This window comes from Phocoena sinus, chromosome 5 (genome assembly GCF_008692025.1).
Source record: "Phocoena sinus isolate mPhoSin1 chromosome 5, mPhoSin1.pri, whole genome shotgun sequence".
Classification (NCBI taxonomy): Eukaryota; Metazoa; Chordata; class Mammalia; order Artiodactyla; family Phocoenidae; genus Phocoena; species Phocoena sinus.
The window spans coordinates 106,136,313-106,164,046 of NC_045767.1; the positions used below are offsets into that span (position 1 = coordinate 106,136,313).

A 27,734-nucleotide genomic window follows, 5' to 3' on the forward strand; every position below is an offset into this window, starting at 1 on the left:
CCTCCCCATATCCTCAAGTCCGTTCTCCAGTAGGTCTGCGTCTTTATTCCTGTCTTACTCCTAGGTTCTTCATGACATTTTTTTCCCTTAAATTCCATATATATGTGTTAGCATACGGTATTTGTCTTTTTCTTTCTGACTTACTTCACTCTGTATGACAGACTCTAGGTCTATCCATCTCATTACAAATAGCTCAATTTCATTTCTTTTTAAGGCTGAGTAATATTCCATTGTGTATACACCATGTCTTTATCCACTTATCTGTTGATGAACACTTGGGTTGCTTCCATATCTTGGCTATTTAAATAACGCTGCAATGAACATTGAGGTGCATATATCTTTTCAAATTAGTGTTCTAGTTTTCTTCAGGTAAATACCCAGAAGTGGAATTGCTGGATCATAAGGTAGTTCTATTTCCAGTTTTTTGAGGAACCTTCATACTGTTTTCCGTAGTGGCTGCACCAATTGACATTCCCACCAACAGTGTTTGAGGGTTTCTCTTTTTCTACATCCTCATCAACACTTGTTATTTGTTGTCTTTTTGATAATAGCCTTTCTGACAGATGTGAGGTGATAGCTCACTGTGGTTTTTATTTTCGTTTCCCTGGTGATTAGTGATGTTGAGCATCTTTTCATGTGGCTGTTGGCCACCTGTGTCACTTCTTTGGAGAAATGTCTATTCAGGTCTTCTGTCCATTATTTTAATCAGATTGTTTGTTTTTTGCTATTTACTTGTATGAGTTCTTTACATATTTTGGATATTAATCCCTTATTAGACATATCATTTGCAAATATCCTCTCCCATTCAGTAGGTTACCTTTTTGTTTTGTTGATGGCTTCCTTTGCTGTGCAAAGTCTTCTTAGTTTGATGTAGTGCCTTTTGTTTATTTTTGCTTTTGTTTCCCTTACCTGAGGAGACAGCTTCAAAAACATATTGCTAAGACAGATGTCAAAGAGCATACTGCCTATGTTTCCTTCTAAAAGTTTTATGGTTTCAGGTTTTACATTTAAGTCATAAATGCATTTAGAGTTCACTTTTGCACATGGTATTAGAAAATGGTCTAGTATCATTCTTTTACTTGTAGCTGTCCAGTTTTCCTAATGCCATTTAAAGAGACTGTCTTTTCCCCATTACCTATTCTCTTATAAATACACCATTCATTGGATTTAGGGCCCACCTAATTCAACACGACTTCATCGTAACTTGGTTACATCTGCAAAAACCCTATTTCCAATAAGGTCTTATTCATAGGTATCAGAGATTGGGACTTGAACATATCTTTTGGGGAGACACATTCAAACCACTATAGGAAGGAATCAGTTACTGGAACCAGGGGAGAGAGAGAGAGAGATGCGGGTGGATAGCTCTGTAGAGGCCTCCCTTCAGAAGCTGATGACCCTATGAAGATGGAGCCAGGGAATAGATGCCCCGCTCTCACTCTCTCCCTCTCATCTCCTACTCTGCCTCCTATTGGCTAAGCTCACTGGGAGTCCGGAGAGCAAGGGAGCCTCAGGATGTGATCCGTACAACGAGAGACTTGAAGGCACAGAGCAAGGTGGACAAATGTAGAGACAGGATTGGGGGCATAAGTGTTGGATTGATTGAAGCCCTCCCCCTCCTTTTTTATCCCATCACTCCCCCTATTGTCCTAAAAGTTTTATTCTCCACACCTATTCTTTTAGTGGCCACCTTCCTTTTATAAATGCAAATGATGGCCGGTGAAATATTAAATATAGGTAACCAAAAATATATATCCATGCTCAAAAGAACAGCTTCTTCTCTGTGGAACAAATGAAGATGGTAATTGAAGCCAAAGCCCTAGGCTTGTTGGGCATTGGTTCTGGGATGGTCTGGAAGCAGGAAGTAGTGGCTAGGAGCTCAGCTTCTGCAGATAAAGAGGACTGTTGGTCTAGGCAGCCTGGGGACTCAGAGCCAGGTGGCCAAAAAGGGAGACAGGCTTCCTGTGGGCTTTGAAGTTGGGAATATGATATCTCAGTGTCCCCATGGGATAGGAGCCTTGAAATGCCATTACAATCCTGGAAGAGATTCAGCTGATCAATGTTACTGTCTGCATAGAGAAATTCAGGAAAATATTTCAACTAATTATTAGATGACCTCTCTGAACTGTACAAGACTGACATAAAAACTCAGAAGCATTCGTATATACCAGTAAGAAACAATGAGAAATTGTAAGAGAAGATAACTAACCTTTTAACAAAATATATCTAATAAAATATGTTCAAGAAAATTTCTGAGAAAAGTTCAAATTGGTATTGAGTGATACAAGTTGAACAAGTACCACTTAGGATATAGTCAAAACGCAGCTTTAATTTTGTCTCTTATTTTCCCCTTAAAAGGGGAAGAGGAGATTGTCCCCACACCTGAATTGCAGCTTGCACTGTCGTTTCTGGTGACTCTCGGGTAACCAGGTTTCATGTTCCCTTTAAGTGGCACACACAGTCTTATTTCAGTAAATAGAACACCCAGTCCCCCATCATAGCCAAAACTCAAAATGTAATTTACTGTTAAATCTCTCCATGCACTCTAGCTGAGGTCTGTTCACTCTTTCTTTTTCAATATTGTAAAGATGTTAATGCTCCCCTAAATTGACCTGTAGATTCTTTGCAATCCCAATATAAGTCCCAGTGGGGCTTTCTGGTGGAATTTGACAAGCTGATTCTAAAGTGCATATAAACATGAAGAGCACCAAGAATGAAGAGGCACTTTTGCAGAAGAAGAACAAGGTCAGGCGCCTTGAGCTACCAGGAAAGAAGACATAATTAAAGCATAATAATTAAGATAGCATATCTCTGGTATAGGAATGGACAAATCAATTCATGGAGCCCAGAAACAGATTCACATGTATGACACTTACTTATTTCACCAGTGGCACTGCAGAGCCACATGGCAAGGTGGTCTTTTTACATTAAATGGTTCTGGGACAATTGGAAATTTATAGAGAAAAAATGAAATTGAATCTCCCAAAAGCAGTTGTACTAGATGATGCTGAAATTGAATCCCTAAAAGTAGTTGTTTGTGTTGATACAAGGATGCATACATTTTTGAAGCCTATTGATAGATGCTACAGCACACAGCTCATCCTTAGAGTTAAAAGATCCATAATTCAGACTGTAGCTGTGAGAACAGGTCCAAGAATTGTATAGCATCCTCTGCTCCTCGGAAGAGACCATTGGACTATATAGTTAACTCCTTATCCTGGGAGATTAGTTCTCAGTTGTCCTCAGGAAGGATACTGTCATTACTGAAAGTGGGGTCTAGTTGCTCGCCGCTCAAAAGCCAATACTTGAGAGGCAAGGGTGGTGGAAAGGAAATTTTGCTTTATTTTGGAGGCCGGCAACCAGGGGAGAGGGCAGACTCATGTCCACAAGCCTACTTCCTCACCGACAGCGGGCAAGAGCTTTTAAAGGGGGAGTTTTGAGGTGTATAGTTGGAAGGAGGGTGCTACAAGTAGAAACAGCACAATGAACTCTGACAGTCACCTTGAAATTGGTCACACGGTGGTCTGACCAGTGTCATCTTGAGTGCTTTAAGTACAGTTACTCTTCAGTTCCAGGGTTGGTTTGTTCCCATTTCTTTGGGGCCAGTTCTTGGAATTGTGGAGCTTGTGTCATGGCTACAGCCTGGTCATCATGTAGTTAACTTCTTCCACCTGGTGAGGATTTCAGTCTCTACAAGACAGCTGGAAGGATGTGGCTCAGAATATTACCTACAGTCCTTGAGGAGGAACTAAAGGTCCTTGACTTTGCTTAATGACTAAACTATTATTATTTTGTCATCTTTGACTGCTTTCCTTTGCTTCTGCATTCTCTCACTTCTCTGATTAAATTTATTCTTTGACTAAAGTTTTTCCACAGGCAAAAGGCAGGTGGAGGACATGGGGGGAAGGACTATAGGGTCCTGCTCCATTTCTCTATGAGGTCACCTCTTACTTTTATTCTTCCTGGAATCTCCAAGTATCTGATCAGAACCCCTAGGGGACATTGAAACAGACTTCCCTGGGGAGTGCTTTTGAATTTCTGACACTGCCCAGTCTTGAAACAAATGTCCTTTTCTCCTTTTCATATTTAATTTTAGCCTGTCGTGAGTTCTTAGGTGAACCTTGAAAACTTTTCAGGGCCTTAGGGTATGGCCTAATATTTCAGTGGCATAAACGTGGCTAGTTTAAAAAAAGAGCATTTCATAATTTGACATGATAACAGGCCTTAGGCTTCCATTTGTGCCCTTTTCATGCATGCCAGGCCATCCTCTCCTGCTAATGGAGCATTTTTGTGTATGCCTCCTGCCTCTTAATTAGAGTCCAAAGTGCTAAAGACAGGGATCATGGCTTATTCGAGGGGCACCTACACTGTTATTGTTATCAAATTATCGTAATCATGGCTGACATTTATGCTTCTATGTGCCAAGCCCTATGATAGGTACTTTGTATCATCAAATGTATTCCCAAGACACCACCATGATGTGGGTAACTGTTAGGATCCCTATTTTGCAGAGGTAGACGTTGAGGCACAGGATGTAAAGTGATATGCTGGAGATCGCACAGCTAGTCAGGAGCAGAGCTAGGGGACAACCCCATGGGAATCCTATTCTAAAGTCTTGGCTACTTACTACGGGATAAAGTTTTTTATTATATGCAGCAGAAACTGATTAAGAGAAGTTTTGAAGTTCTATGGCAACAGAAACTGACCCTGGCCCACTTAAGTAGATGAAAATTCTTGGAAGGATATTGGATAGTTTAACAAATTGATCCAAAGTCTAGGAAACAATAGCGTAGGACAGTGGGCAGAAACCCAGACAAGCTGGGTCACGTTGCAGAAGTGGTCTGAGAATCTGCTGCTCTGGGTGCCGTGCCAAGGCTGCATTTTAAACTGTCCCCTCGTTCTTGCTTCACTGGCTCAAAAGTTTGTTTTCTTGTGAAAACTTCCATTTAGCCAAGTCTCAAACACCTGTGTGTGTTCCATCTGCCAAGGGTGAGGAGAGGGCGAATGTGGCCTCCTTCGGCTTCTGCAGTGCGAGGTAGAACTTGGCTTCCCATCCAAACCCACAAGCTGAAGGCTTCCCCGCGGGGGGAAGGGGGCTTAGATGTTGTGCAGCCAAAAAATGATGAACAGTCATGACAGCCCTCCTGTCTGCTAGAGCGAATTCGTCCTGTGGTGCCAGTCCTGCACACCCAGAGAGGCCCACTGGGCACTAGCGTGCCATGCCTGGTTCTGTGCCATTGCCAGATTGTGCCCGCATGTTTCTAAGATTTCTCTAAGAGTTTCCTGAATGCTTAGAATCATAATCAGATGTCCTGCTAGAACCTCATACTTTAATTGCGTTCATTTGCTTTTCTTTTCAAACTTGTGTGGTTCTCTAAACATCAGCAGCACTGTCCTTTTACCCAGTTCTCTCTTTCTCATTCCTTTGGACCCCAACACCACATATTTACCAAAACTTATCTTAACACATCTGTATTTTCTAATGTCTGGAATTGTCCCTCTCTTTTTGTTTTCACGCTTCTTATATGTTTGTACCTTTATACCTAACTGGATTTCATATCTCCAGTCTTCCCTCTTCCAATCTGCTACTGAATTAAGTTCCTCTGAAGTACAGCTCAGGCCATATTGCTCTCTTGCTCCCTACTCTTCATGGTTCCTGAACTTGAGTTCAGAGCATCATGTGATATGGCCCCAGACCACATCCCCAACCTAGCTCCTCACTTACCACCTTCATCCACACTCCCTCAGCCAATCTGGGCGTGAATATTCTGTCTGTTGCCTGCTTACAATGTGTAGGATGATCGATTGGCTTCAACTATATATTTTATCACAAAATTCCTATGTGATAGGTTTTATTCTTTCCATTTTACAGAGCCTTTCCCTAGGTCCCTCTGTAGTAAGTGATGGAGCTGAGCTTCAAGCCGAGTCTTTCCAGCTCCGAGGCCATTGTTCTTTCCAGGACAGTCTCCAACTCTTTGCACTTGCGTTTTCAGTTCTGTGTGGAATCCCCTTTCCCTTTATTTCTATGTGACTGAAATTTCTCCATCTTTCATGACACCTCAGATGCCACCTTCTCAGTGAAACATTCTTGAATCACTGTAGCTCTGAGTAACCACTGGTTCCCCATGGGTTTTATCTCTTTTATAGGTCAACACTTTGCATTATGGTCCTTCATATACAGGTCACGTGAGGGGTCATATGTGACTTACTGCTTCTTCCCTTACATTGTCAGGTATTAGCACTGATGAACAGAATGCTTCCTGATCCAAAGAACACAAAATGTAAAAACAGTGGTCTTAAAGGATCTGTGTTATCAGTAGTCACCAAGTAAGGACACCTGTTCTCTGTTAGCTATTCACAACTACCTTTCACTGTCTGCCACCAAGAAGTAATTAAAGTTGAAGTGCTTATTTAGATGAGATAAGATAAAATAGAATTTCTCTCCCTTGTTGTTGTAGGAGGAGTTGGATGGCCAACTGGGGTTGGGGTTGGGAGTGGGTAGGCAGGTCTGGGGCCCCAGGAAGAGTCTGGCATGTGATTTTGATCTAGGCAGGCTGCACATTGATCCTGAGGAAAACAGAGGCCACGAAGTCAACCAAGGAAGGAAACTGAAACACAAGGCATCGTTGGGGATCAAAGGAAGGGCCAGGGATCCCCCTGCCCCTGCCTGGGCCCCAAGGTGTTCCAGTCCGGGGGAGCAGGTGGGGTATCGGTGGCAGAATGTCTCACTAGTTGAGTGGAGTGGGATACTGAACCCCTCCTTATTTTTTCCCCAAGGCCAGAATGGCTCCCAGAGAGTGGGTGGGTACAGGGGAGAAGCAATTAGACATGCTTGGCTGGGGTGAGTGGCCTGTGGCGTGTGGGTTGAGAAGCTGACGACAGGATTACTTTTATTTTATTTTTTAACATCTTTATTGGAGTATAATTGCTTTACAATGGTGTGTTAGTTTCTGCTTTATAACACAGTGAATCAGTTATACATATACATATGTTCCCATATCTCTTCCCTCTTGCGTCTACCTCCCTCCCACCCTCCCTATCCCACCACTCTAGGTGGTCACAAAACACTGAGCTGATCTCCCTGTGCTATGCAGCTGCTTCCCACTAGCTATATCTATTTTACGTTTGGTGGTGTATATATGTCCAGGCCACTCTCTCACTTTGTCACAGCTTACCCTTCGCCCCCTGTTTAACAATTGGTTATGGTTCACTGAAGCCCTGTGGCCTTGGGAGTTAGCTCACAGCTCTGTGTTTTGCCTTAGTTAAGTAGAGCCTGATGAAGCAGAAATGCATTTTCTATTATATGATGTAGAGACCTGGCGGAATGGAAATTCAGTTCCTGCTAAGTGTTAAAATGCTAAGTTCTCCAAATTAGCTACCATGTCAGTTTCAGAGTTCCAATTTTAATGATTAAGGGAACCTGATAATTGGTATTTGGCTTCTAAATAGAGGAGGGATTTTGTATTCCTACTAGATAGTTTTCAGCAACATTCACAAGTGATGTCGGTCGATTAAATTATTCTATCTGGAAGAAATGTAGCTTTTATTTAGCTTAGGAATTTTGAACAGGGAAGCATCCTCCAAAGTCCACCTGAGGGACCGCAATAGCTGGGACTGCTGTTTCCAAGTATTTGCATGTTGTGGATGGACCACAAAACTACTTATCCCTCTGATGGCACTAGAGCTTTCAAAAAGTCTTTAGTCCTCTCATTCAAGGACTTTGGGATGACTTTGGTGGTCAGTCTCCTTACTGAAATGATAGACCCCAGCAGGCCCTGTTGCACAGCACAGTGAATAATTGCTGTCACCTGTTACTTGGTCATGAGTCCCTGAGCCCAGAGATCCTGTTTATCTCCCACTGTCAAGGTATGCTTATCAGGAATCTGCTTTGCGCAGTGAGGTCTTCTCTCCTGCTTGGAAAAGTTGTTAATTAAAATGGAAATAGAGCTGTCGAAAGTGAATTATTGAGTTCCATGGTTATCTTTGGACTCTCTACCTATCCTAGATGTCATTATCACGGGGAGGGGAGGGGTCCTACTGTGGGCACCCTCCAGAGACCATTCATTACCTGGCAGAGAAGGAGGTGGTATTTGCAGATAACGCAATCCTGAATCTTAAATAGGACAGGCTTGAAGGAAAATTACCTTCCTGGTTTCCGTGAGGCATCTGATTTGAGGTAAAGCCTCAGGCACGCAGGCGTAACGAATTTACTAAGAGCTCATAAGATTTCTGACAAGTTGCAGCTTTTAAAACCCTTAGTGCCAGTGTACATATATTTCTTCACAATGTGCAGTTGGGCTGTTTATCCTGAAATCCAAGTGATTTTAGTTTGATTTAGTAATTCAATTTAATGCCTGCATGATTCATTTTCTCAAAAGAAAATTCATTTTAGTTGTTTAGATCTGTAGCTTGCTTTCATCTTCTGTTCTTATATGTTTTTTTGTTCTATACACTGTAAATTTTCATTTTTCCACAGCCTGTATTTTCTTGTTTTCTTTAGCTCCTTATGATCAGTGTGTAAAGACTAGTGAAGCTTTTCATTTTCTTTTTCAGATATTGTACACATTTGCTTCATATGTTCACAGGTTCTTTTCTTGGTTCAGTTGTACTATCGTTTACATTTGCTCAGTGACTTACTTCTACTTATGCCCTGAATTGTAGTTATTCAGGATCCAATTTACTTCTTTCTTCTTCTTGAATGCTTTGATTCTCAAAGCTCCTTGCTTTTACTTGCTGTTGCAGCCCTATCTACTATTGCTTGTAAAAGAAGCCTTTTTTTTCTTTTCCATTGTAGCTTATTAGAAGATATTGAATATAGTTCCCTGTATTATACAGTAAATCCTTGTTTATCTATTTTATATATAGTAGTGTGTATCTGTTAATCCCAAACTCCTAATTTATCCTTCCCTCCCTTCCCCTTTGGTAACCATAAGTTTGTTTTCTATGTCTGTGAGTCTGTTTCTGTTTTGTAAATAAGTTCATTTGCACTATCTTTAATTTTTATTTATTTTCAAAAAAAAGTTAAAATTGAGTTATAGTTGCTTTACAATATTGTGTTAGTTTCTGCTGTACAGCAAAGTGAATCACTATACGTATACATATATCCTCTCTTTTTTGATTTCCTTCCCATTTAGGTCACCACAGAGCACTGAGGAGAGTTCCCTGTGCTATATATACCAGGTTCTCATTAGTTACCTATTTTATACAAAGTAGTGTGTATATGTCAATCCCAATCTCCCAATTCATCCCACTCCACCCCCTCCTTGGTGTCCACATGTTTGTTCTCTATGTCTGTGTCTCTATTTCTGCTTTGCAAATAGGTTCATCTGTACCATTTCTCTAGATTCCACATACATGTGTTATTATATGATATTTGTTTTTCTTTTTCTGACTTACTTCATTCTGTATGACAGACTCTAGGTCCACCCACATCTCTACAAATGACCCAATTTCATTCCTTTTTAAGGCTGAGTAATATTCCATTGTATATATGTACCACAACTTCTTCATCCATTCATCTGTCGATGGACATTTACGTTGCTTCCATGTCCTGGCTATTGTAAATAGTGCTGCAATGAAAATTGGGGTAATGTGTCTTTTTGAATTACGGTTTTCTCAGAGCATATGCCCAATAGCGGGATTGCTGGGTCATATGGTAATACCATTTTTAGTTTTTTAAGGAACCTCCATACTGTTCTCTATAGTGGCTGTATCAATTTACATTCCCATCATCAGTGCAAGAGGGTTTGCTTTTCTCCACACCCTCTCCAGCATTTATTGTTTGTAGATGTTTTGATGACGGCCATTCTGACCGGTATGAGGTGATACCTGACTGTAGTTTTGATTTGCATTTCTGTAATAATTAGTGATGTTGACCATCTTTGCATGTGCTTCTTGGCCATCTGTATGTCTTCTTTGGAGAAATGTCTGTTTAGGTCTTCTGCCCATTTTTGGATTGGGTTGTTTGTCTTTTTGATATAGAGCTCCATTAGCTCTTTGTATATTTTGGAGATTAATTCCTTGTCAGTTGCTTCGTTTGAAAATATTTTCTCCCATTCTGAGGGTTATCATTTCGTCTTGTTTATGGTTTCCTTTGTTGTGCAAAAGCCTTTAAGTTTAATTGGGTCCCATTTGTTTATTTTTACTTTTATTTTCATTACTCTAGGAGGTGGGTCAAAAAAGAAAATATTTTGCTGTGATTTATGTCAAAGAATGTTCTTCCTATGTTTTCCTCTAAGAGTTTTATAGTGTCTGGGCTTACATTTAGGTCTTTAATCCATTTTGAGTTTATTTTTGTGTATGGTGTTAGGGAGTGTTCTAATTTCATTCTTTTACATGTAGCTGTCCAGTTTTCCCAGCAGTGCTTATTGAAGAGACTGTCTTTTCTCCATTGTATATTCTATTTCCTTTGTCATAGATTAGGTGACTGTAGGTGCATGGGTTTATCTCCGTGCTTTCTATCCTATTCCATTGATCTATATTTCTGTTTTTGCACCAGTACCATACTGTCTTCATTACTGTAGCTTTGTAGTATAGTCTGAAATCAGGGAGCCTGATTCCTACAGCTCTGTTTTTCTTTCTCAAGATTGCTTTGGCTATTCAGGGCCTTTTGTGTTTCCATACAAATTGTAAACTTTTTTTTTCTAATTCTGTGAAAAAAGCCATTGGTAATTTGATAGGGATTGCATTGAATCTGTAGATCACTTTGGGTAGTATAGTCATTTTCACAATATTGATTCTTCCAATACAATATCATGATATATCTCTCCATCTGTTTGCACCCTCTTTGATTCCTTTCATTAGTATCTTATAGTTTCTATGTACAGATCTTTTGCCTCCTTAGGTAGGTTTATTCCTAGATATTCTATTCTTTTTGTTGCAATGGTAAATGAGATTGTTTCCTTAATTTCTCTTTCTGACCTTTTGTTGTTTTTGTATAGGAATGCAAGAGATTTCTGTGCATTAATTTTGTATCCTGCAACTTTACCATATTCATTGATTAGTTCTAGTAGTTTTCTGGTGTCATCTTTAGGACTTTCTTTGTATAGTATCATGTCATCTGCAAAGAGTGACAGTTTTACTTCTTCTTTTCCAATTTGGATTCGTTTTATTTCTTTTTCTTCTCTGATTGTCGTGGCTAGGACTTCCAAAACTATGTTGAACAATAGTGGTGAGAGTGGACATCCTTGTCTTGTTCTTGATTTTAGAGGAAATGCTTTCAGTTTTTCACCACTAAAAATGACATTTGCTGTGGGTTTTGTTGTATCTGGCCTTTCTTATGTTGAGGTAGGTTCCCTCTATGCCCACTTTCTAGAGAGTCTTTATAATAAAAGGGTATTGAATTTTGTCAAAAGCTTTTTCTGCATCTATTGAGATGATCATATGGTTTTTATTCTTCAGTTTGTTAATATGGTGTATCACGTTGATTGATTTGCATATATTGAAGAATCCTTGCAACCCTGGGATAAATCCCACTTGATCATGGTGTATGATACTTTTAATGTGTTGCTGGATTTCGTTTTCTAGTATTTTGTTGAGGATTTTTGCATCTATATTCATCAGTGATATTGGTCTGTAATTTTCTTTTCTTGTAGTATCTTTGTCTGGTTTTGGTATCAGGATGATGGTGGCCTCATAGAATGAGCTTGGGAGTGTTCTTTCCTCTGCAATTTTTTAGAAGATTTTGAGAAGGATGGGTGTTAGCTCTTATGTAAGTGTTTGATAGAATTCACCTGTGAAGCCATCTGGTCCTGGAGTTTTGTTTGTTGGAAAATTTAAAATCACGATTTCAATTTCATTACTTGTGATTGGTCTGTTTATATTTTCTATTTCTTCCTGGCTCAGTCTTGGAAGGTTATACCTTTCTAAGAATTTGTCCATGTTTCCAGTTTGCCCAATTTATCCACATAGAGTTGCTTGTAGTAATCTCTTATGATGCTTTGTATTTCTGCAGTGTCCATTGTAGCTTCTCCTTTTTCATTTCTAATTTTATTGATTTGAGTCCTCTCCCTCTTTTTCATGATGAGTCTGGCTAAAGGTTTATCAATTTTGTTTATCTTCTCAGAGAACCAGATTTTAGTTTTATTGATCTTTGCTATTGCTTTCTTTATTTCTATTTCATTTATTTCTGCTCTGATCATTATGATTTCTTTCCTTCTGCTAAATTTGGGTTTTGTTTGTTCTTCTTTCTGTAGTTCCTTTAGGTGTATGGTTAGATTGTTTACTTGAGATTTTTCTCGTTTCTTGAGGTAGGATTTTATTGCTATAAATTTCCCTCTTAGAACTGCTTTTGCTGCATCCCATAGGTTTTGGATCATCGTGTTTCTGTTGTCATTTATCTCTAGGTATTTTTTTATTTCCTCTTCGATTTCTTCAGTGATTTCTTAGTTATTTAGTAGCGTACTGTTTAGCCTTCATGTGTTTGTGTTTTTTACAGTTATTTTTTCCTGTAATTGATTTCTAATCTCATAGCATTGTGGTCAGAAAAGAAGTTTGATATGATTTCAATTTTCTTAAATTTACTAGGCTTCATTTGTGACCCAAGGTGTGATCTATCCTGAAGAATGTTCCATGTGCACTTGGGAAGAAAGTCTATTCTGCTGCTTTCGGATGGAATGTCCTATAAATATCAATTAAGTCTATCTGGTCTATTGTGTCATTTAAAGCTTGTGTTTCCCTGTTTATTTTCTGTCTGGATGATCTGTCCATTGGTGTAAGTAGGGTGTTAACATCTCCCACTATTATTGTGTTACTGTTGATTTCCCCTTTTATGGCTGTTAGCAGTTGCCTTATGTATTGAGGTGCTCCTATATTGGGTGCATAAATATTTATAATTGTTATGTTTTCTTCTTGGGTTGATCCCTTGATCATTATGTGGTGTCCTTCATTGTCTCTTGTGACAGTCTTTATTTTAGAGTCTCTTTTATCTGATATGAGTATTGCTACTCCAGCTTTCTTTTGATTTCCATTTACATGGAATATCTTTTTCCATCCCCTCGCCTTCAGTTTGTAGGTGTCCCTAGGTCTGAAGTGGGTCTCTTGTAGGCATTATATATACAGGTCTTGTTTTTGTATCCTTGCAGCCAGTCTGTGTCTTTTGGTTGGAGCATTTAATCCATTCACATTTAAGGTAATTATTGATATGTATGTTCCTATGACCATTTTCTTAATTGCTTTGGGTTTGTTTTTGTAGGTCTTTTTCTTCTCTTGTGTTTCTTGCCTAGAGAAGTTCCTTTAGCATTTGTTGTAACGCTGGTCTGGTCGTGCTGAACTCTCTTAGCCTTTGCTTGCCTGTAAAGCTTTTGATTTCTCCATTGGATCTGAATTAGAGCCTTGCTGGGTAGAGTATTCTCAGTCGTAGGTTTTTCCCTTTCATCACTTTAATATATCTTGTCACTGCCTTCTGGCCTGCAGAGTTTCTGCTGCAAAAGCTGCTGATAACCTTATGGAGATTCCCCTGTATGTTATTTTTTTGCTTTTCCCTTGCTGCTTTTAATATTTTTTCTTCGAACTTCATTTTTGTTATTTTGATTGATATGTGACTTGACATGTTTCTCCTTGGGTTTATCCTGTATGGGACTCTCTGGGCTTCCTGGACTTGGGTGGCTATTTCCTTTCCCATGTTAGGGAAGTTTTTGACTATAATCTCTTCAAATATTTTCTTAGGCCCTTTCTCTTTCTCTTCTTCTTCTGGGACCCCTATAATTCAAATGTTGGTGCATTTAATGTTGTCCCAGAAGTCTCTTAGACTGTCCTCATTTCTTTTCATTCTTATTTTTTTTTATTCTGCTCCTTGGCAGTTATTTCCACCATTCTCTTATTCTTTCTTCTGCCTCAATTATTCTGGTGTTGATTCCTTCTGGTGCATTTTAAATTTCAGTTATTGTGCTGTTCATCACTGTTTGTTTGTTCTTTAGCTCTTCTAGGTCTTTGTTAAACAATTCTTGTACTTTCTCAATACATGCCTCCATTCTTTTTTTGAGATTTTGGATCATCTTTACCTTGCTTTTGAACCTTGCTTGTTCATCTGTAACATATTTTTTTGTTGTCTCTTTTTTTATGGGTGGTGCTGTGTTCCTTTCTTACTGGTTGTTTGGCCTGAAGTGTCCAGCACTGGAGTTTGCAGGCAGTTGGGTGAAACTGGGTTTTGGTGCTGAGATGAGGATCTCTGGGAGAGCTCACACCAATTAATATTCCCTGGGCCCTGAAGTCCTCTGTTAGTCCAGTGACTTGGACTTAGTGCTCCCACCACAGGAGCTCAGGCCTGACCCCTGGCTTGGGAACCAAGATCTCACAATACATGCAACACAGCAAAAAAAAAAAAAAAAAAAAAAAAGCCACAACAAAAAAGAGCAGAACAATAACAAGGAATAAAAGATAAAATAAAATTAGAAAAATGAAAACTATATTAGAAAAAATAAAACAAAAAAATATCAAACAGAACCACAACAGCAAAAAAATAAAATAAAATAATAAAATAAATAAAAAATAAAATTAAAAGATTAGAATAAAAAAATAAGCAAAAAGAAAATAAAAAATTCCCTGGTACCTCTGCTATCAGTGTTCTTACCCCCATGGTGAGCTACACCCTATTCCTGCCTCCCAAAAGGCCCTCCAAGACCTCTATGTAGGTCTCTGGGCCTGTTGTGTCAGCCCCATCTTTGCCATCTCACCCACATCTGCTCCTGAAAGTGGTCCAGAGCACACATACCTGTGCAGGCCAGCTGGGGCACAGGTATCCACAGGCATGCCTGCAGGGGCTAGCGCAGTTGGAGGAGGCCTTGGAGTGGGGCGGCACTCATCCCTCCTTGACCCTCATGGCCAGAGGAGGCCCTGTCAGGAGCAGCACTTGGACTGCAAGGACCCACACGTCTAGAGGATGCTTTGGCGGAGTTGGGGCTCAGGGCCAGGACCCACGCTGTCAGAGGGGTCCCTGGGATAGAGGAACACTCAGGCCTGGGACCTGCACAGCCAGAGGGGGCCTTGGGGGTATCTCAGGCCTGGGACCCATGCAGCTGGAGGGGGTTTTGGGTGGGGGCCCAGGCCTGGGACCCATGCAGCTGGAGGGGGTTTTGGGTGGGGGCCCAGGCCTGGGACCCACGCAGCTGGAAGTGGCTTGATGGAGGTGGGGCTCAGGCCTGGGTCCCGCGTGGCTGGAGGGGACCCCTGGGCTGGGGGCTCAGGCCCAGAACCTGAATGGCTGGAGGGGACCCTGGGGGCCCAGGCCTGGGACCCCAGCATGCTCACTGGGGCCCATGCAGGTGGGGGAGACCCTGGTTGCATTCCCCTCTGATCCCCAGATCCTCTGAAGTTCCCTCTCTGTCCCTGCCAATGTCCTCTCGTGAGTGGGCCCCTCTGAGTGTGGGAACCTCTCTTCTCCCCAGCCCCCCTTCAGGGGTGCTGGTCCCATCCTGCCTCCACTCTTTCCCCACCTCCTTCCCTCCCATAACCTACCTGGTTGTGTGGGGATTCCTCCCATCCCTTTAGGTGTCTGAGGTCCCCCACCACTGCCCAGTGTGTTTTTTAGAATCCACGTATAAGTGATATCATATAATATTGGTTTTTCTCCATCTGACTTACTTCACTTAGTATGATAATCTCTAGGTCCATCCATATTGCTGCAAATGGCATTATTTCATTCTTTTTTATGGCTGAATAATATTCCATTGTATGTACCACACATTCTTTATCCATTTGTCTGTTCATGGACACTAAGGTTGCTTCTATGTCTTGGCTGTTATAAATAGTGCTGCTATGAACATTGGGGTGTAGTATCTTCTCAAATTTGAGCTTTCATCTTTTCCAGATATATGCCCAGGAGTGGGATTCATGGATTATATGGCAACTCTATTTTTAGTTTTTTAAGGACCCTCCATACTGTTCTCCATAGTGGCTGCACCAACTTAACATTCCCACCAACAGTGTAGGAAGGTTCCCTTTTCTAAAGGAGCCTTTTTATAGTTGGATGCCATTTACTCATTTATTGATTCAATAAGTATTTATTAACCTCCTACTATGTGCTTCTACAGTACAATAATTTGTCAACAATGATTTGAACATATTTTTATAAGGCCATCAAGCTTGAAGAAGATAAAATGTGATGCTTTTAGACTCTGCTGCCGCAAGTGTGGTCCCTGGAGTGTAACATTGGCATCACCTAGGAATTTGTTAGAAATGCAGAGGCTCAGGCCCTGCCCATGATGTACTGAACCAGAATCTGCATTGAAACAGTATCCTCAGGTGATTTGCATACATCTTAAAGTTCAAAGTGCAGTGGTGTATAAAAATGTTAAGGATGCATTAGTAGATTTTAATTATTTGCAAATTATTGATAACATGTACAGATACAGATTACAGACTGAGTTTTATTATCTCAGTGATGAAAAGAAGCTCTCCTTCAAAATCAGAGAGGCATAATGCAGGGGCTTCAAGCCAAGCTCACTGTTTTGATTTGTTGGTAGTTTGACAAATCATTTTTGAAACATCTCTCTGTATGATATAGGCAGGAATGAGACATAGATCCTGGTTTCAGGGAACCTACATTTTAGCAGGAGAGACAACCAATTACTCAATTATAAAAATTGTTTTGGGGGCATAAAATGAATGAAGTTCTGATACATGCTACAGCATCGATGAACCTTGAAACCATTGTGCTTAGTGAAAGAAACCAGTCATAGAAAACCACATTTTATATGATTCCATTCATATGAAAAGTTCAGAATAAGGAAAGTCTATAGAGACAGAAAGTAATTTAGTGTTAGCTTAGGGCTAGAGTAAGGGTATTTGGGAGGGGGGCCAGGGATGGATAGGGCAGTGATAGATAAAGGGTATGTTTCTTTTGGAGATGACGAAAATGTTCTATAATTGGCTGTGGTGATGGTTGTCCATATCTATGAATATACTAAAAACCATTGAATTCTACCCTTTAAATGTGTGAATTTTATGGTGTGTGAATTTTATGTTACGTGAATTATAATGATTAGAATGTTAACGATTATTTTGGGGAGGACCAGGAGAAAGAGTATTGGATGCTATGAGTGTGTATAGTGAGGGCTTTAGGCCTGGACACTAAAGGCTTCTTTGATTGGGTGTCCCTTCAGCGGAGTTCTGAGGAATGAGTGGAAATCACCTGGGCAAGGGCAGGGGGATTCAGAGCATTCCAGGTAGAGGGAACAGCATTGCCTGGGGACTATGGTAGGAAGACTCCACAACAAATGAAGACCTGAAAGCCTAGTGTGATGGAGCACAGGGGCCAAGGGGAGGAGAGTGTCACGGGTGAGGCTGGTGAGATGGTGGGGCCCAGGTCATGAGGGGTCTTCAGGATGTAATGGTCTTTACGCTAAAACAATAGAAAATTACTGAAAAGCTTTAATAATGAACAGGTGTGTGTTTTTTTTTTTTGATCGCTCTGAATTTCGGGTGGAGAATGGATTGGGTAGGGACCAAGAATGGAAATGGAAGACCTTTGTAGATTATTGTATAGTCCAGCGTTTGGACGGATGTGGTCACAGTGGAGGAGAATAATGGATGTTTCAGGATATGTTTTGAATGTAGAGTCAACACTTACTGATGGAGTGGGACTGGGTAAAGAAAAGGCTGAATCAAGGATGACTCTTGGGTTTCTGACTTGTACATCTCCATCAGTTCAGTGTTGGACATGTTTAGTTTGAGGGAACTGTGGTCATGCACATGGAGATGCTGAAGAGTTGTATTTAAAGGACTAGGACTCAAATGAGTGTTCTGGGCAGATGATGAAATTGAAGCGTTGTTATCATGTGGGTGGTAGTTAAAGTCATGGGTGAAGATGAAATGGCTTCAGTAGAGCACATAGCATGAAAAGAGACTGAAGACCAAACCTCTAAGGAATGCCAGTACCGAAAGGTTGCATGGAAGAGGATGAGTCAGCTTAGCAGACTGAGAGGGGTATTTAGAGAAGTAAGAGGGAAACCAAAAGTATGGGCCAGTGAAATAAGAAGAGAATGTATCATGAAGTAAGGAGTAGGAGCTCTGTTGAATGATGCTCAGAGGTTATATATAATGATGATGGAAATGTTTATTGGCTTTAGCAAACAAGGAGGCTCTTTGTGACTTTATCAAGAGCATTTTCAATGGAGTGATGGGGCGGTAAACCAGATCGGAGCAGATTAAGGAGGGAGTGAGAAGTGAGGAAGTAGAAAGAGTGTGGAAACTCATTTGAACTGTTTAGCTGCAACAGGGTGGAGAGAGAAAGGGCTGGGGCTGGAAGGGAAAAACAGTGGGTTCAAGTCAGCATTTTAAAGGACTTAAGCATATTTAAACACTGATGAGAAGGGTCTAGTAAAAAGGGGAAATTTTTATAGGGAAAGAAGTGATGCTTTAATGATGTATTTTGATGCTTAATCAGATATTTCATATTCTGTAAATATTTACTGAGCTTTCACTTTGTGCCAGGCATTATACTGGAACTAGGGTTATAGCAAAGACAAGGAGTTTCTGCCCATTGGTTACTTCCCATGACGCCTCCTAGTGGCTAAAGTTCCTTAAGACCAGGTTCTTAGTCTTCACTCTGCTTTACCAGTATCTAGATAATGCCTGTCATACAAAAGATGTCAATAAATTTTGCTGAAATGTGTTAGTAAACCCACTTTCAGTAGGTGTGATTTGGGGGTGATTGTTTCAATAGTGGTGGCATATGTATTATACTTCGTAGTAATTACCAGTGATAGGCAATGATAAGGATTAGGTTTAGTAAGTACCTGCCACTCACTAATGCCAAAAGAATTTCCCTCCATAGCTACCAACCCCCTAGAATCTCCCACAAGCCACTCCTTTTTGTCCGTCCCCTCCCCTCTCCATCTAGTCTCCCCATTCCATTGAGTCTACCTGTACCTATGGTAGATGTCAAGTCCATCCTATTCACTCAGCCCCCATGGCCATTGTTTTAAACCTTCACTATTTCTCACCTGTGTTGATCTAACCCATCTGACTTACCCTCTTCCAAGTCATCATCCTACACTGTTCCCAGAGAGTGTTCTTAAGGCAAGTGGGTGTGACTCCCGGGTGAAAAGACTTCAGGATACACTTCAACCCTTTGTCATGTCCTCCTTGCCTGAATCTATCCAGCCTCACCCCTAGCTTCCCCTACACCCCACATTCACTCATAGCAAAATACCTGTCCACTTACACTGTCTTCTCTGGCTTTGTTTATTTGTTTTTGTTCTAGTTCTAAGACTTGGTTCAAGCATCACTGCACTTCCTCTCCTGGAAACCCCTCTACGTGTCCAGACTGAGTCGATTGCTTCCTTTCCTCTCTGCTCCTATAGCGCCGTGTCCATACTTCCAAATGCATCCTGCCCTCTTTAGTATAATTGTTGTTTCTCAATTTCCCACACAGTGTAGAATTTGCTTGAGTTCCTCATAAATTTTGACTGAACAGTTCAATATTCAAGTAGATGAAAAATCTACTTATAATCACCTAAGCCTAGAACCTTACTCTTTCCTATGTAAACAGAAAATAATTTGTGCACTGATTTAATATGCTCTGAATTACCCAGGAATACAACTACCATGTAAGTTGAGGGAAGGTGATACTTTGTTGTCTCTGTAACTGTACCGTTTTGCAAAATACATCACTGATGCCAGCATTGCCTGCTAAATCACGTCACCAATTCAGGAGGCCTGTATCAGTCTGCATTTGTAGCTGGCCTGTGCACGCTGACTTTGTGTGGGTTTGTACACACATGAATATGCACTGATTTAGCCCTTATTTTAAAATGTCAAATATGAAGCATTCAGGTGCAACATTTATGCTGATTCTCTGTGTGTATATCTTTTTGTAGCCCTTATTTCAAATTATAAAATATATACAAAGGCATTTTTTTTTTTTTTTTTTTGCGGTACGCAGGCCTCTCACTGTTGTGGCCTCTCCCGTTGCGGAGCACAGGCTCTGGACGCGCAGGCTCAGCGGCCATGGCTCACGAGCCCAGCCGCTCCGCGGCATGTGGGATCTTCCCGGACTGGGGCACGAACCCGTGTCCCCTGCATCGGCAGGCGGACTCTCAACCACTGCGCCACCAGGGAAGCCCTACAAAGGCATATTGAACGGTGTCTTATTTCTCATAATTCCATACTTGTTCATTAGGTGGTGGGGGAGGGATAAATTAGGAATTTGGGAGTAAAATATACACACTACTATATATGAAATAGATAATCAACAAGGACCTACTGTATAGCACAGGGAACTCTACTCAATATCCTGTAATAGCCTATATGGAAAAAGAATCTGAAAAATTATATATATATATATATATATACACATATATATACATATATGTGTATAACTGAATTACTTTGCTGTACACCTGAAACCAACACAACATTGTAAATCAACTATACTTCAATAAAAAATTTGTGCACATATTTCCCTCATTATGTGTCCTTGTATAGTCATACCTGAATCATTATATATTGAAATGTGTGCTATTTTATTATAAATTACTTTCCTTTTATTTTTTCCTTTATATCACAGATAGGAGATTTATATTGATTTTACAAAAGATAGAAAGGATATATATTACAAAATGTTTACTATAAAAGGAGGGCATGGATCTAAAAGGGGAAGAACATCGGTATTTAGTGTCCAAACACATAGGGTCTTATTTTGTTACATCGACTTTTCTAAAATAGATACATTAATAAAATACTTTTTAAACATCTGTGATATATTTTTTCTTGTTTTAGCTTCAGGGGTATGATAATCATTGTTTTGTAAATGGTGAAAGAGGGAAAGGGAGGATCAGTGAATGGATGAAAGGCACTCACCCACTCGGGGAGCCCTGGCAGGGGCTTCAGCTGATTGAAAAGTTGTGTCCTGTCCTTTGTCGGGCCCTGGTCTGAGCACTGAGGCATCTGGGTCATACATACACCAGGACCATCTGCTTGACTTTGGGCAAGTTCTTAGAGGTGTCTGAGCCTCATTTTCTACAAATCTAAAATAAAAGGGATAGATTTGATTATTTTGATGTTTTTCACATTTGTTCCAACAACTGTGTCCCAGGAAGAATACTATGAAACACAGATGCATTTAAAACTATCCTGTTTACTAGGAAGAATTTTACTACCAGAAAATTTGAAAGTATAATATGAAGTTGACCATGAGAAAGGCAAACTCCCAAACCAAGAATGGTCAGGTGCTTTTCCTATTAACAGTTGTTCACTTTTTCTGCCAACCACTGGGGTTTGCTGGCTGAAATGGTTAGGGTAAATATTGCAAAAGAAAAGATTAAAATTGAGAAAATTCTTTTTATTAACTTATTTTGTCTTCTGAAAGTTGGGAAACAGCATGTGGTTCTGTCTTGGTAGTGGGAGATAGAAAGAGAACTGAAAGTCTGATTATTAAGGTTGTTTTTACTATTCAGAGTTTTTTTTGGTGCAGGTCCTTCTAGTCTAGGACATTATTTTTCTTTAGGCCATGGTAGAGTTGTTAGATATAGCGAATAAAAATACAGGACACCCAGTTAAATTTGAATTTCAGCTAAACAATAAATAATTTTTTAAAGTATAAGTATGTTCCAAATATTGTGTGGTGCAATGTGACTTCTAAAACGTTAATGTTAGCAGTCTGCTAATGTTTGAGGGTTTTTCTTGTCTGAGGTCCAAAAAATATCACAAAGTTCCAGCCTTGAAAGAAGCTCACAGGGACCACAGTTGCTATGAGGGAGTTAAGTCCAGCAACCATTGATAAGAACAGAGTGCTTTGGCTTGACTGTAAATAGTTACCTAGGTTAGCTAAGAAAGTCTGGGAAGGGCTACTCATCTTGAACATCAAACTGTCAGAAATCTGCTTACAGTTACACCAGGGAGTCCACAGTGTAAATGGGAAGGAATGACTCTTGAGTCCCCACCCAGCTGACGAGCCACGCACTCCGGACTGTCATGAGGGTCTGAAGGTGGTGGCTTCCGACAGAGGCCGCCCAGGCAAGCGGGTAAATATGGTAATAAACCTGCCCCCGGGGGCTGGACGGGCAGTGCAGAAGGGAAGGGCAGACAGAGTCCGGGTGGACAGGGAAGGAGTGTGTTGGTTTTGGCCCTGGAGTGTAAAAACATCTGGGAAATAAAATGAATGAAGCTGACTGCAAATGTGAACCTTTGCCAAGATGTGTAAGAAGGTGCAGCGAGGAACTGGAGCAGATACTGCCTTCCCTCTTCTCGGCCTCCAGCTTTGAGATTTAAAAAACAACAGAGAAAGCACAGTGTTACACATGGGAACACTGGCGAGATTTATAAACGTTTATTAAGTTTGATTTTCCTCAGTTCCCCTGTGTGGTAAGTTGGTTGCTCTGGAAGTGGGTGGAGCTACCGTGTGATCTGAGAGCGTGGGACGCGCAGAGCCTTCAATCGGCGTTTGTCGAGGTGTCAGAGACGTCGCCTCTAGAGCTGGGAACAAGGAGGAATTCGAGGATCAGATGGCAGGAACGGGGAGCAATAGTAAGAGGACTCAGTGTGAGGACAAAATCGGAAGGGGGACTATTTCCTCATGCGTGGGGAACAGCACCAGAGGCCTGAAGGAAAAGAGAAGATGCCGGGTGAACACAGCCTCCCTGGCCAGCCAGCTGCTCACGACCACGTGTGGAGCTGGGAGGGCAGCCCTGACCCTTTGGCTTCTTATCCCAGCGGGAAGTAGAAAACCTGGCAGTGGGCAGCGACACTGCCTCCTCCCAGTGGTCACAGTCCTCCGTGTTGGCAGTGTGGACCCCCCTTCCAGGCTCCAGGTCTCCGGATCCCTTCTCCTCCTGTGTCCTGTGGGTGCTCCCCAAACCCCACGGAGCTAGTCCTGTCTTAGTGAGCACCCCCTTCCTGCTTGTCCTTCTGCTTGCATCTCATTTCTGCAGCATCAGCCTTCCAACTTTTTTGATTAAATATACCTGTGAATAAAAATTGTCGAGTACTCGTCTCCAACATACGTTTATTTCCTTATAGACTATATATAAGAATTATGTATATATATAATTATGTATATAAGTATATAATTATGTAAAAATATATGGAATTATAAACAAATCTATATAATACCAGAAATATATATATTATATACATATTTATAAATAAATTATAAAACATTTAAATTGATAAATAACAATTTTACTTATAATTTATAAATAAATCCATAAAATATAAAATATATATAAGATAAAATGTTTAAATATCGAAATAAAAAATGGAAGAGGTCAAAAAATTATTAAAATAAATGTATGTTTTTTCCCCACAATTCCATCTGTCCTCTTGGCCAAATCTTGGAGCGCATCTGTGTGGTTGGGAGACCCCTGCTGGACAGGAGTGCACCTGAGCCTGAATCTGATCTGGTCTCAGAGTCACAGCCTCCCTCACAGCCTCCCGCAGCTCCTGACTGGCTCCCCTTTCTGTAGTGCAGGGCCTGGAGCTCAGTGCCCAATATACAGGATCAGACTGACTTGAGAATCTTTAGCTAAAAGCACTGACTTTCTGGCTTTCCCTCAGTACAGGAGTAAGTGATAAATACCTGAGTAATCTCATGCTGCCTCTGCTTGCTTCTCTGAGCAAGGAGGGATTCTGGCGCATGCCCGAATCAAGGGTAGATCTGGGAGGGGGAATGCTTCCAAGTGATAATGTGGTGACACCCCCAGAGGTCAGGAACCGTTGGGAAGTGGGAGAGGCTGGGTCTCTGAGAAACCTGAGGATATTGAAAATGAGGAAGAAGTTAGGAAGTTCTGTTACAAATGGGTCATGGGCTGCAATCAAACGTATATGCAGTGAAATCTATGCATAGATCAGAACAACTTATGAAATGTGTCATCAGTATTTAAGAGAAAAGATTAGAGATAAATCCTGCTGATAGAAAATACCCTCAAATTAATAGCAAATTCCTGAAAATACTGTTTATCTTTATGCTTAGTTTCCTCATCTACTAATCTGCAGATAATATGACTTCATTAGGACCTCACGGTTCTTACTAGGATGATTCAATGATAAGGCATTTAGTGAAAGAAAATAGCCATTTGTTAGGCAACTGAACAGCTGTTAAAGCTTGTTGGAGACAAAGCACAGGGGACAAGCATTTTGCCACACCCACATGAGCTCATGTGGGAACTGTGGACCCAACCTCACTCTATTGGCAGCTGTTGGGAAAGGGCTCCCACTGCAGAACTGCTGCCTTCCCAATGGTGTGACCACCGTGGCAGGTTCAGATCTTTCTAAACCACCCCCTTTTGTCCATGCACTCTTGCTTTTCCCCATCATCCATTGTATCTCATATAGGAAAGAGGTGAGTGGGGTCTCACTTCCCTTCACTTCTCTATCTTGAATACCTAAATTAATTTTTAGGCATTTATGTAAGAAAAGGCCTATCCCCCATCTTGGTAAGTATTAATGTCCTAGTACTTTCAAAGCACAGTTTTAGGCAGGAAATGGGGAGGTTGTGTTTGGATGGCAGTCCAATGACAGTTGATGATAAATTTTTGTTTTGAATAGGGAAACAAGTGTACAGTGATGTCAGAGATACTTCTTGAATTACTGCCTAATTTTTTGGCAGGTATCATATTTCCCTTGGCAATAAAATGTTGTTTAGTGATGCCTTTTTGTCTTCATTCTGTATTACACTCTCCGGGATTTTTTTGCTTTGCTTCTGCTAATGTTAGAAGCTCAACTTCAGGAACATAATGTACAGGGTTTGTAGTGAGGTGGATGGACCTAGAGTCTGTCATATAGAGTGAAGTAAGTCAGAAAGAGAAAAAAAATACCGTATGCTAACACATATATATGGAATCTAAGAAAAAAAAAAAAGGTCATGAAGAACCTAGGGGCAAGATGGGAATAAAGACACAGACCTACTAGAGAATGGACTTGAGGATATGTGGAGGGGGAAGGGTAAGCTGTGACAAAGTGAGAGAGTGGCATGGACACATATACACTACGAAATGTAAAATAGGTAGCTTGTGGGAAGCAGCTGCATAGCACAGGGAGATCAGCTCAGTGTTTTGTGACCACCTAGAGTGGTGGGATAGGGAGGGTGGGAGGGAGGTAGACGCAAGAGGGAAGAGATACGGAAACATATGTATATGTATAACTGATTCACTTTGTTATAAAGCAGAAACTAACACACCATTGTAAAGCAATTATACTCCAATAAAGATGTTAAAACAAAATGTACAGGGTTAAGCATTTTGTATTTTTATTGGGTTTAAAGAAATGCTGTATTCAGGCTGAGTTAACACTTTGTTCTAAACTTTGAAAAAATGATTTAATAACTGACAGTGCTTTGGAATCATCTCTTAAACACGTAGCAATGTTACTCTGAATTGGAATATATATATATAGTTTATTGATTTATTAAAGCAGAGGTATTTATCAGGGTCTCAGCAAGAAACAGAGGTATACTTAAATTATAACTGAGAAAAGTTTAATAGAAGTTCTATTTATAAAGATATGGGCAGGAGATGAGTAAGGAAACCTCAGAAATTAATATAGTGCTTTGAGGCTGGAAACAGAGGCAAACCCTGAATTGGAGGACCCAGTTCCCTGAAGGATGGAGAGGACCAGGTGGAGAGGGCCACTGTACAGAGGCTCTGACCTTCAGTGCAGGCCTCAGCCAGCCCTTGGGTCTCTGTGGGGATGGAACTGAGGAAGTAAGTTGTCCACCTCATGGGCTCCCCACTGGCCTAACCCACTGGACGTCACGTGACGAGGGAGCTGGATGATGTAGTCCATACAAGTCAGCCTTCCAGGGAACAGAGCAGGGGGGAAAAACGTGGACAGTGTGGGTCTCGAGGAGCACAGAAGACATCCAGAGCCAGAGGGAAATGGAACATTATATACAATGGTTGGTGATCTCGGATGTCGTATTGATTCTGCCTCGAAGGCACTTAACAGTTTATTTGAAGTGATCCAAAATAAGTTTATGAAAACATAACTAGCAACATAAAACTGGTTATCGGTAATCAAAGTCTAGTACACTATAACACTTATATTTGAGAACAGGAAGGGTTTGCTTCTGGAAGATGCAATTGGAAGATGAAACACTGCATGGAGTGAGGGTAATTGCATTTGAGCTTAAGGAATGAGTAGAGTGTTCATTGTTGGGAAAGAAGAAGTGAACATTCCAGGACTATAAAACGTCATGGGCCAAAGTGCAGAGATAGGACATGTTTTAGGAACAATTTGGCTAAAGTGATTGGATGATTCTACAATCCTTTTAGACTCATAGACTTGTACTTAAAATAAACCTACTTCCTTCCCAACTTCCACTCAGTATAGAAATCGCATTGGTAGGTACTAGCTTGCTGCCATTCTCCCTCCCTCTCTTCCTTTCCCTTCCCCCTTCCTCCTTACCTGTGTGCCTTTTGACAACATTTATTGAGCATCTACAGTTTATACACAGTTGTAATAAGGCCCTGTATTAAACAAGACCGTGTTCCTACTCAGGGAGCTCAGTTTCAATTTTATCATTCCACATGGTTCCAGCGATTCAACAGGATCCTAATAGTAATAGCTAACACATATTGAACATTTTTTATATACCAGACACTGTCCTTATTTCAGAGGACTTGGTTTGTCTTATGAAGAATGCATTAAAGATTTAGGAGAAGGGGTTATTGAAATGATCTTCCACATTTTGGCCCTACAAAGGTGTGTTAGACTGTTTTAAAAGAAGCATCCAGGGGCTTCCCTGGTGGCGCAGTGGTTGAGAGTCCGCCTGCCGATGCAGGGGACACGGGTTCATGCCCCGGTCTGGGAAGACCCCACATGCCGCAGAGCAGCTGGGCCTGTGAGCCATGGCCACTGAGCCTGCGCGTCCGGAGCCTGTGCTCTGCAACAGGAGAGGCCACAACAGTGAGAGGCCTGCCTACCACAAAAATAAATAAATAAATAAATAAATAAATAAATAAAAGAAGCATCCATTTGCTGAAATATTAAATTGACTGACAACCTAGTGCATATCAAGTGTGCCTAAGATTTTACATTTAACTAGTGTAAGAGGAAGCTCTTTTCATTGACAGACCCATACAGATTGAACTTGGGCCCCAAGTGAGTTCCTACCTCTCCGTGGCAGCATTGCCCCTGCTTCCCCCTTTCTGGGATTCCAGATCTCAATTCACAGGCAGCCAGGCAGGTGGAAACTTCATGCAACGACTCGAGGGCAGGGAGCTGCAAGAGGCAACAGGCCTGGGGAGGGGAGCACCCCCAGTCTCCGCTCCAGGGCAGGCTGAGGTCTAAGGAGGGTGGAGCATGGTTTCTTTCCAACGGAGGGAAGGGAGCTGACTTCCTTCTCTGTACTCAGAGAGATGTTCCTTTAGAGGCTTGCTGCGGTTTCTCTTCACTTCCAATGTTGACAAGACAGAATTCATTTGGAAAAAGAGAGCTCCATGATTCATAATGAGCTATTTTGTGCTTTTAAAAACAACTCTTTAGAAACTGAATTTTCCTCATAACTCTTAAGTCTTCTCTTTTTAACCTTAGGCTCATTTAAAGAAGTGAAGTAGTGTACGAAAATGGTGATGGCCTATATTAGGAAAGGCCAGTATATTGCATTTTCCCTGCCCAACATATATGAATTATAGATTGTTCTCCTATGGAAGTTTATCCTCAAGAAACCTGGATAGAATTTTAGTGCTAGTCTTATTAAATTTGTTCATTAAGTATAGCTCGGGCACCATAGTAATATTTAAACTGGAGTAATCACTGGGTTGCAAATGAGATATTATTATTATTTTATTTATTTATTT

General features: G+C 40.9%; 1 protein-coding gene and 1 long non-coding RNA gene across 2 annotated transcripts in view; one reads left to right on the top strand and one right to left on the bottom strand.

Moving 5' to 3' along the window:
• DCHS2 (dachsous cadherin-related 2) overlaps positions 1–27,734 on the top strand; it is a 295,264-nt gene that overhangs the window by 71,722 nt on the left and 195,808 nt on the right. The window lies entirely within an intron of this gene.
• LOC116754748 lies at positions 22,290–27,179 on the bottom strand. Its single transcript, XR_004350154.1, has 3 exons — positions 27,049–27,179; positions 23,516–23,686; positions 22,290–22,901 (listed from the first exon to the last, which is right to left on the bottom strand). It is a non-coding gene; the product is annotated as an uncharacterized LOC116754748 (long non-coding RNA).